We start from the raw sequence: 9,722 nt of genomic DNA, 5'->3' as shown, positions 1-9,722 counted from the left end.
AGAACGTAAATCCTTTTATAAAGTTAAGAATCCCTTTGTTCACAAAATAATCACATCCTATTTTATCTGTTTTGTAAGTTTGGATTTTTGTAGTCTGGGTCTAGTTGAAGCCAAGCATACCCATGGTAAAAACAAAAGTATACTGCTTTGTTCCACCGCACTTTTAAGCCCGCTGTTTCATATGATCAAAATACAGAGCGGCATACAAATGTATTCAGCATATGTAGAAAGTGGCGATGTGTGTAGAAAGACTGGCTCCTTTCCAGGCTCGTCTACAAAGCTGCTCCCTCAGCCCCGCCGGTCCCTGCCACACACCCCTCTTTTCCTTTCCCTTGTAATTATGTCTCAGCTGCAACAAACTTTTCTCCTCTCCTTGAATAGCTATCCACTTTCAAAGCTGCAAGCTGTTACTTTCGCTGTTCCTGCCACCTGAAATGTCCTTTCTCTCCTCTCCACTGATTAAATCATACCCTGTTCTTAAGATCTAATGCAAATGTTTTCTCTTCCCTGAAAAGGCTTCCCAAATTGTTGGCCGTTATTGGGAGGCCCCGCAGCACTGTGCACCCATTTTTATTAGAGCATTTAGAAAACGAGGGCTTGTCTCTTTCTGTTGTTCACGTATGTCAACTAGACTAAGCAGGGCCATGTCTAATTTGTCTTTAGATTCCAAGTGTTGGGGACAAAGTGGAAGCTTAGGAATTACTGGCTGAATGCCTGAGAATGAATAAAGGAGGGGGTTTTTAGTTTCTTTGTTCTGTTCTCTTGAACTCCTTCTGCTCATTCTTAATATTTTCTTCATAGCATTTGAGTCCTTCTAACGCTAAACAATTCCTTATTTATAAATATTGATTGTCAGTGTCTTCCCATTAAGTCAGAGTGTCTACCCCTAGTACGCACTAATATCTAGGTAAGGAATCCATAAAATAAATAAGTCATGCCACATATTTTTCTTTCTAATCTCATTTACTTGATTTTTGTGATTTGGGAAATTGGCTGAGTTTATGTATTATCACCATTTCTAGTTGTTTCCCTGTAGGTTTTTTGTCTGAAATTCCCTGCTACATGAATAGGATTATTTATAATAAAACTTTGCACGTTTTTGTTAAAAGTTTAACCATTAGCTAACATTACTACCTTTTATCATCTTTAAAAAGTTAAATATGTTTTTCAGATTGCCGCTCTTAGAAAACATGGAAAGAGACAGCATTCATTCTTCCAACAGGTATTTATCTGGCACTGCTAGTAAGCCTTCTTTCCCTTAATTGGAACAAGTCACTACCCTAAAAGAACTTACATCTACTCCTGAGTCCCCAAACATCTGGTACTTACAACAGACTCGCAAATGCTAGAATTACTGATAGATTAAAAAAATCTTTAAAAATGGTCATAATGTCGGGTGGCACCTGTGGCTCAGCTGGTGGGATGCCGGCCCCATCTACTGAGGGTGGTGGGTTCGAGCCTATCCCCGGCCAAACTGCAGCAGGAAAATAGCCGGGCGTTGTGGTGGGCGCCTGTGGTCCCTGCTGCTAGGGAGGCTGAGGCAGGGGAATCACCTGGGCCCAGGAGTTGGAGCTTGCTGTGAGCTGTGACACCACACCAAGGGCAATAGAGTGAGACTATCTCTTAAAAAAAAAAAAAAAATGTTCATAATGTAATCACGATCATAGTGTAAGACAGATTTTATAAGTGTATCCAAGAGTCACATAATCTGTTAGCACCAAGCCTGCGTTTTCTGAACACTGCTGTCTGGATTAAGTTCTGTTACACCAGCAGGACAGAAAGCTTTCATGTGATGCAGTGAGCGTGCCCTGATGGCAGCATGACTGCCGTGCTTACTTCTCGCTGCCCTGCTCTCTGTATCTTTCACAACTATGTAACAAAGTGTCCCATTTCTCAGAAGTCAATGTTGCAGTTTACCTATGAGAGTAATTTCTATGCTCTGATCAAGATTAGGGGGTACACTGCCTGAGACTTTCTCATGTTGGATGGGGTATAAGTTGACTGTGGGAGTAGGAAAATGACAATGTGCTCAACTGGAGGGTGTGGAGCAGGAAGCATGGAGGGGCTGATCACCAGCGCTCACCAAAGGGACCGGGATTAGTGGAGCTCGCAAAGAAAGACACTTCTACTTCACAAATTATGATTCTAACAGTCTAAGTTCATGACCGCTTGGAATCTTCCCAGGTACTATTGACCCGCAATTACGGTAATTTTCACTCGACATCAGCATGCAATACATACATCCGTTGTTCCATGCCATTTCCTCCCTACCTGTATCCCCAGGCAGTCTTCCAGGACTAGAGCATTCTGCACTATGGGGCCTTCTCCTCGGAAAGGTTTAGGCCCTGTTCATTCCCCCTCTTCTTTTTCCTCCATTTAAGGTCCGTAATTCCTCCCAGCAACCACTGCTTTTTAAATCACATGGTACTATTTCTGTATGAACTATTCCTGCTTATACTTTGCTCTTTCCTGGTGACTCTTATTTGTTTCTAAGTATATATCTCATGTTAATCAAGTTCCATTTTTCCTACAAATCATCACCTTTCTTTCTTCTTATAACAGTGATGGTCTAATTCTAGTTGACAGCATTTTTTTTCTTCCAGGAGTTAATAAATGTGTTAAGTTAACACATAATATACAACATGTATTTATAGAAGTTTGGGGACACATGGACTGAGAATCATGGTATATATGTTTAATAAGAAATACCTTTAAAATATAAGGAGTTTTAAATCTTTGAAAATAAAATGATGGGAAAAGATATTACAGGGAGTTCTAAGCAAAAGACAATTGATTAGCTATTGTCATGTATCATATGATAAGGAGGAATGTTCAAAGTGTGAATGTTCATAGTAGATCAGTCTACAAAAGAATAGATAAACAAATCAGGCTGTGTTTGTAACCCAAGAGTCAAAGCTTGATCACAGCTATATGAATCAACATGGATGAAGCTAAGAAGTATGTTGTCTGCCAAAAAAAAAAAAAAAATAACTACAAGGACATAAGTAGGATTTAATTTATATGCAAAATGATCATTATTGATTAATGATATATATGAGGTTAAACAGGAAACAACAAACAGAAAGAAAACTAAATCTGTATTAACAGATTTTACAAAGATGTGGGTAGAGGGAAGGTAATAGATCAGGGAGAAGCATCCAGAGGCTTCAAAGCATTCAGAAGCATCCAGAGCGTATTTCAGGGGTCTGTACCAGGTTCCCACACCAACAGAAATTATTCTGTGTGCTTTCTTGGATGGATCCTATGGAAGCCTATGTTCTGATTTCCTGTGTTTTCCCTAAATTGTTGGTGACAGCAGAATCCTTTGTATTTAAGTGCTCCCATGCCAGTGTCCATGTGTAGCCTGTGAGAATTCTGTGGGCTGGGAAGGGGTTGGGAACCAGGGTCTAAATGCTTCTAAAAGAAGCATCCAGAGGCTTCAAAGTATTGGTCACATTCCATTTCTAGAGTGGAGGACGGGAATACACGGAGGCTCCTTTTGTTATATTTAATTTCATATGTATTCAATAATTAATATCAAAACATTAATAGCACCATAATGAAAAGAAATGGGGAAACATCTAGCAATAGTTCTACCTACTGTAATGGCTAAAATAAATTTGATAGATGAGCCCTTCTTTTCAAGAAATTCATAGACTTTGGCAACTTTCTTATGGGATATAAAATTTGTAATGGATCACAGATTTTCTAAAAATTGCCATGAGACTTTCTGGCCTCATGTTCTATTAGCAACACAATAATAAAATATTAATAACAGACTCATAAATAGTGAAACATACTTAGTGGTACCATTTGTTCAGGAATTCCTATCACAAAATATACACACAACATATTTTAAGAAGCATACAACCTACACGTGAGTGTCTAATTTCTATAAATGACTACTAGAGAGATGTAAAAATCCAGGAATCAACCATGACTTTTCAGTCTCCCATCTTTCCCCACGCTGGTTCTACATAACATCTGAATTCATCCTCTCTTCCACATTCTCATCATCTCAACTTGGTTCAGATCCTCATTTTTTCTTTTACTACTTACCCTGTCTCTTTCTCTGCCAATTCTGACACAGAATTTGTAGCCAGCTTGATCTTTCAGAATACAAATCCTACCCCAAAAGTTACCTAATTTCCTACAGGATAAAAACTAAACTCATCCTGATATAAATCTTAAAAATACAGGTGCAGCCTAATTTTCTAGTCCCATGCATATGGTATTCATCAGTGTTACTGAGTTCTTTATACTTCCCCTGATATGCCATGTGATTTCTTGAAAAGATCTTTGTATATGCGCTTCCCTCTTGACAATCACCATTTCTCTTCGTAAAACTTCACTCTCTACGATGTGACTTCATCATGACTTCTTTTTTCTCACCCATTCTAACTTTGTCCCCTTCCTTGGCACATTGAGGCATTTTATCTTCCATACTTAAGATACAGGACATATGTCTATTACAAGATATTTCATAATATAGTAGAATCATTACTCCCATATGCCTCGAGAGAAGAGATGGTAGCTTATTTCTCTTAGCATTTCTGAACCCAAAACATTAGGTGAAAATTGTTTCATTGAATAAACAAGAGAATCAAGATGATTAAACCTATGCAGAGGGCAGATAAATGCAGAATTTGGGAATAAACATGGAAGGAGGGAGAAAGATTGTGAGTTTCGTGCTAGAAAGTAAGGAAGTGAACCAGAGAACATAATGAAAAAGTATGTTTTATTCCACTCAGAGCAAAATATTCCTCATCACCTACCATTGGTCTTAATCAAATACTTTTTAAAAAGTATTTAAAAAAACAACAGTGAGTTTAGATAATGCATAGTTTTAAAAAAGAAACAAAAAAGAAAAGAACAAAAGTAAAAAGAAAATTGTTTGTTTGTTTGTTATTTTGGTGCTCTCAATCTATGTCCAGGAGATGCCAAGCAAATATTTTGAGAAGAAGAAAACCAGTCCACATGGGTGCAGAAGCATTTTTGTGAGCAAACAGGATCTATGTGATGAAATGTTTGATCAAAATATTTATTTGAAATGTTGGTGCTCTGCTCGACTGAGGAAAGGTTTCTATCCCAAACATTTGCTTTTTGTCATTTCGAAAGTCAGTTCAGTGAATCCAATTAACTCAACATAAAAGACTACCTAAGGCCAGGTGCACTCTTTTATTCCTTTCCGGAGGGTCTCTCTGTTGTTTAAACTTACTTCATCATTCCAGCATTTGTCTGGGCTTCTGGGAAATCAACTAAACTGCATGCATTTTCCTGGGGGAAGAAAAATGAAGGGACCACCAATGGATTGCTGTGGTCTGTATAAGCTTTTTAGAAGCCTGACCTCACAGCCTGCTCCCTGGCAGCATCATCAACTACCATTTCACGTGTGCTTGCCCTGCACCAAGCTTTGGACAAAGAGCTTACATATATTTATGGTCTCATTTTGATACAGGGCGGGTGGCACCCAGCTGGGGTCACGCTGGCCGCTGCAGAGGACCTGCCTCACATTCTGCATCGCTGCCCTGGATGTGTTGGTGCAGCAGAATGCGGGGAGGAGAGGGCTGGAGAACCAAGTGCAGCAGAGAGCAGGGAGCGCAGAGGAAGCCCCTTCCCCCCAACTCCATCCCTAGTAAGTTGAGGGAGACCATGGCACAGGCTGGGCTGCTGCCTGTGCCAATCCCAGAACCACCTTGGACCTAGAAAGCCCTCCTCTGGCTGTGCCACTCCCCTGTGAGCATTTCATAGTCCCAAGGGTGATAAAGGGTTCCTGCACTCAGGGAGCAAGGGGGAACCCCATTTCCTAGGCCTGGACAATTTCAAGAAGGGAATGGCTCATTCACTTTGCCCAAGAGAAGGGACTGTACCCATTCATTTGTTACCAAGTCCTGGCCAAATGTAACTACAAAGGACCCAGGTGGAGATTTTCCAACTTGAGTCTTTCCCTCTGCCTGGCGCTCTGGTGCTTTTTCTGTATTCTTTTCTCTCTAATAAATCCTATCCTACCACTGATCTGTGTTCCTTGGGTTCATTCTTCGAATCCCACAGACCAAGGACCTACTGAAGAAAGAAATTCTGATAACAATTTCACTGTCAAATAGTCACACAAGGAACATATTTTACCTTCATTTTACACAAGAGGGAACAGGGTCTCAAGAAGGCTAACTAACTTGTTTAACATAACACTGAGGCACAAGATGAAGCTCCACTACAAATGTGAATTTCTGTGAAGTTGATGAAGCTATGCTTCTGGGCTTCTCAATTGCATGAACCCATTGTCTTTATATTATATATTTTTCTTAGGGAAGAACTCAGAAATTATGGAAGCCTCAGGACTCTAAAACCTGGGTCTGCCCCATGCAACTTATGTCAGAATCAGAATTCAAAGCCCAAGCCTGCCCATCCCAAGTTCTATGCCTTCTTAATTGTCCCTTAAAACTGTCTACTGGACTTGACATTTTTTAAAAAGTGCTCAAGGCATGTTTGGTAAATAGATGAGTGAACAAATAAATGAGTGAAGAGCACATATGAGAAAATCGATTAGAAAAGTCACGCTCTCAAACATACTACCGAGAATTTGACCATCTACATCGTTATATAAGGACCACCTGAATGTTTCTTTATATTGCTTCATGTGTTCTCTCCGGAGATGAGTATGTTTGTTTAGCAGTGTATCATCTGTTGCCGGGGCAGAAATTAGAGTCAAGCCCTCCCAAGTCCCTCAGGCCTAGTGCGATGGAAAGCCAGTCCCAGAGTTTGTCTTGCCAGGATTATCACCTGGGCTGGAGTATCCCAGTGTGACTATTTATAGATGTATTAGTTCCTATTGTGTAATGAGAGGGTTGTCCCAGCTATTTTTACTTTACTAAACTATTTGTAGGCCTACTTAGGTTGGAATAAAGCTCCATGTGAAATGGACTCTGGGCGTATTTCTCACCCAGTTAATTACTGTCCTGCTCATTGGTACAATTGAAAGGTTTGCTTGCCTTAGAGGAAGGATACTCAGATAAACAGTAGGAAAAGTGGAGAAAGAGGGGGTAAAGTTAGGCATGGAACATTTTATCTATATGTACCCCATAACCACGCAGCTCACTGAAGAAGTAAAACTACACATAGAAGATCCTCAAAGCTCACACAGTTACCTCCCTTGCGATGCAGCCACCCAATCTTGCAGAAGGACTATGTCAGACAACAATATTCCTTAAAACAATACAGTTAGTAGTAGTCAAGTTAGAACTTAAACCTCATTTGATTCTATGTCTTTGTCATCTATAAAAATTCAGTCAGAATCTTGTCACATTATTCTTTTTATGTCAATCTATTTGTATTCTTTGATATTAAAACATATTTATGCACACATGGTACATTTAAAATACAGAAAAGCACAAAGAAAATTTAAAAATGAACTATATTCTTAGCCAGTAATATTTCATACATTTGTTGTCTTCCAGTATTTTCACATATACATGTACACCCAAGAACTTTTTTTAGAGCAGAGTTGAGATCACATAACCTATAGAGCTTAATATAATTTTGTAACAAAACTCAGTAACTCCGGTTACTCAGTCTTTTGCACAGTCTGATAGGTCTAAAGAAATAAACAGAAAATTAGTCTGGAAATAGGCTGTAAGCCAAGTCAATAATTAACATCACATTTATTTCTGTATTGAAAATTAGGATTCTGTTTGTTTGGCTCAGACCTTTAATGGCTTATCATCCAGAGCAATCTATCAATAAAAAATAACGTAAGTTTCAAAAGTACATCTACACTCTAAATCTTTAATTTTCTTATATTAACTTAAATTTAAAATATTTTTTCCCATAAAGTTGCAATTAGGGAATAAAATCTTAATCTACAATCTTTCATGTTAGAAGCACAACTTGAAACATAATAAATGAGATAATTATTGTTTGCCAATTAAAGTGGTTAGTATTGATTCATTCAGAAATCTGTTATCACTAGAAAAATGAGTAAATGAATTTAGAATGGCCCAAAACATGTTACCTAAAACACTCACACAGCGAATGGACTTTCACAGCTGGCATATCTACCTATGGTTTTTTGTTTGTTTGTTTGTTTTTAATTGTTGAGGATTCATTGAGGGTACAATAAACCAGATTACACTGATTGCATTTGTTAGGAAAAGTCCCTCTTGCAATCGTGTCTTGCCCCCAAAAGTTGTGACCAATGGGTCACAACATAAAGCCTGGAATTTGAGAACTCATTGATTTGGTTCACACAATTTACTCAAGGTTCTACCTTGGAATTTTGAGTCTTCAAAGTCACATGTTTTTTTGAGCAACACAATATGATATAATCTCCACTGAGGATAATGTTGAAGATTATTAAGATTATTACTTTGCACCTTTACACCTATATGAATTCAACAAAGGTGGCAGGCCTTCTCCTTCAACATTAGTGGAAAATAGAAACAAGGTCATGTGGTCTCTCTACCATTGCCATTTCTAGCTGCGGTTACTCTTGTTGTCATGTGTCCTGTCAGCAGGTCTGGTAACTGCTCCAAGTAGAGACCGATAGCTGTTCATCACCACCAGCAGATACACTATTAGCTTACAGATCAGCAACAACCATATATAGTCTTTCTCATTCATTATTCTATTTGTGAGCTGTTTCTGTTTTGCTGTCAAACTTTTAATTTTCTTCATGTATTGTTTTGTAAGTTTTACGTAACTTTTTATCTGTGTATTTTTTGTAGTTCACTAAACTCCTTTAAAAGGATTATTTTAAATTCTTTTTCTGCTATATCACAAATCTCTATTTCTTTAGGATTTATTTTTGGAATTTCTTGGTTTCTTTTTGATGTACTATGAATTTCTGAGTCTTTGTAATCCTCAGGTCCTCATTTTGCTGTCTGTGCACTTCAGGACACAGCCATCACTTCTGGCTTTACAGGTCTTCATTGGTCGGAGACAGATCTTCACTCTTGAGTCTATTCTGTGATTCTGGATGGGCCAGCTGGTAGTGGCACTGGAAAGGCTGAGCTGGCTTTCCTGTTCTCCTAGATGGCTGGGCTATTGTCTTTGTTCTGAGTTTGGATGGGACACATAACTGGGCCCTGGTGGACAGAAGAACTATCAGATGGGCACTTGAATAACCTCTGATTGGACTGGGCCACAGAGTAGATTTCTTGGCTAAGTGGTATTTTTTTTTTTTTTTTTGAGTTCTGCATAATGACAGGCTTCTAAGAAGGCCCTCAATGTTAGGTGGAGAAGATGCTCAGGATGGTTGGGGGTGGCTGCTATGCTCATTAGAAACACATAATCAAAATTTGTCTCATTGCCTCATTGCCTGTGGGGGTGGGGGGTTAAGGGTGAGCTGAGTACTATTTAAACTCCTGGATGTTGTAGAATGAGGCCCTGCACTTTATTGAAGTATGCTGTGGAAATTTTCTTCTGTGGGTGAGATCTTAGAGGACAAGGTAGGGGCTGAGAGTTGGCCATCCAGGAATTCAAGCTGGTAGAACTTCCAATCACTGCTGGGAGCAAATAGTTTGACTTTGTGTATGGGCTACCTTGCTACATCTAATCAGACACCACCTCTTGCTACATTTAATCAGACACCACCTCTGGCAGTACACAGAACTGTCAAAAAGATCTGTACATTGGTCATGATGAGCTCCTCCTCCTCACTGTTTCTACCTGATCCCAGGTGACCTAGCCATGATGTTACTGCTTGCATTCCCCCATGTGGTGAAATG

This window comes from Nycticebus coucang, chromosome 6, assembly GCF_027406575.1.
Source record: "Nycticebus coucang isolate mNycCou1 chromosome 6, mNycCou1.pri, whole genome shotgun sequence".
NCBI classification, from domain to species: domain Eukaryota; kingdom Metazoa; phylum Chordata; class Mammalia; order Primates; family Lorisidae; genus Nycticebus; species Nycticebus coucang.
The sequence above is the reverse complement of the archived record's forward strand: the minus strand, read 5'-3'. Positions refer to the sequence as shown.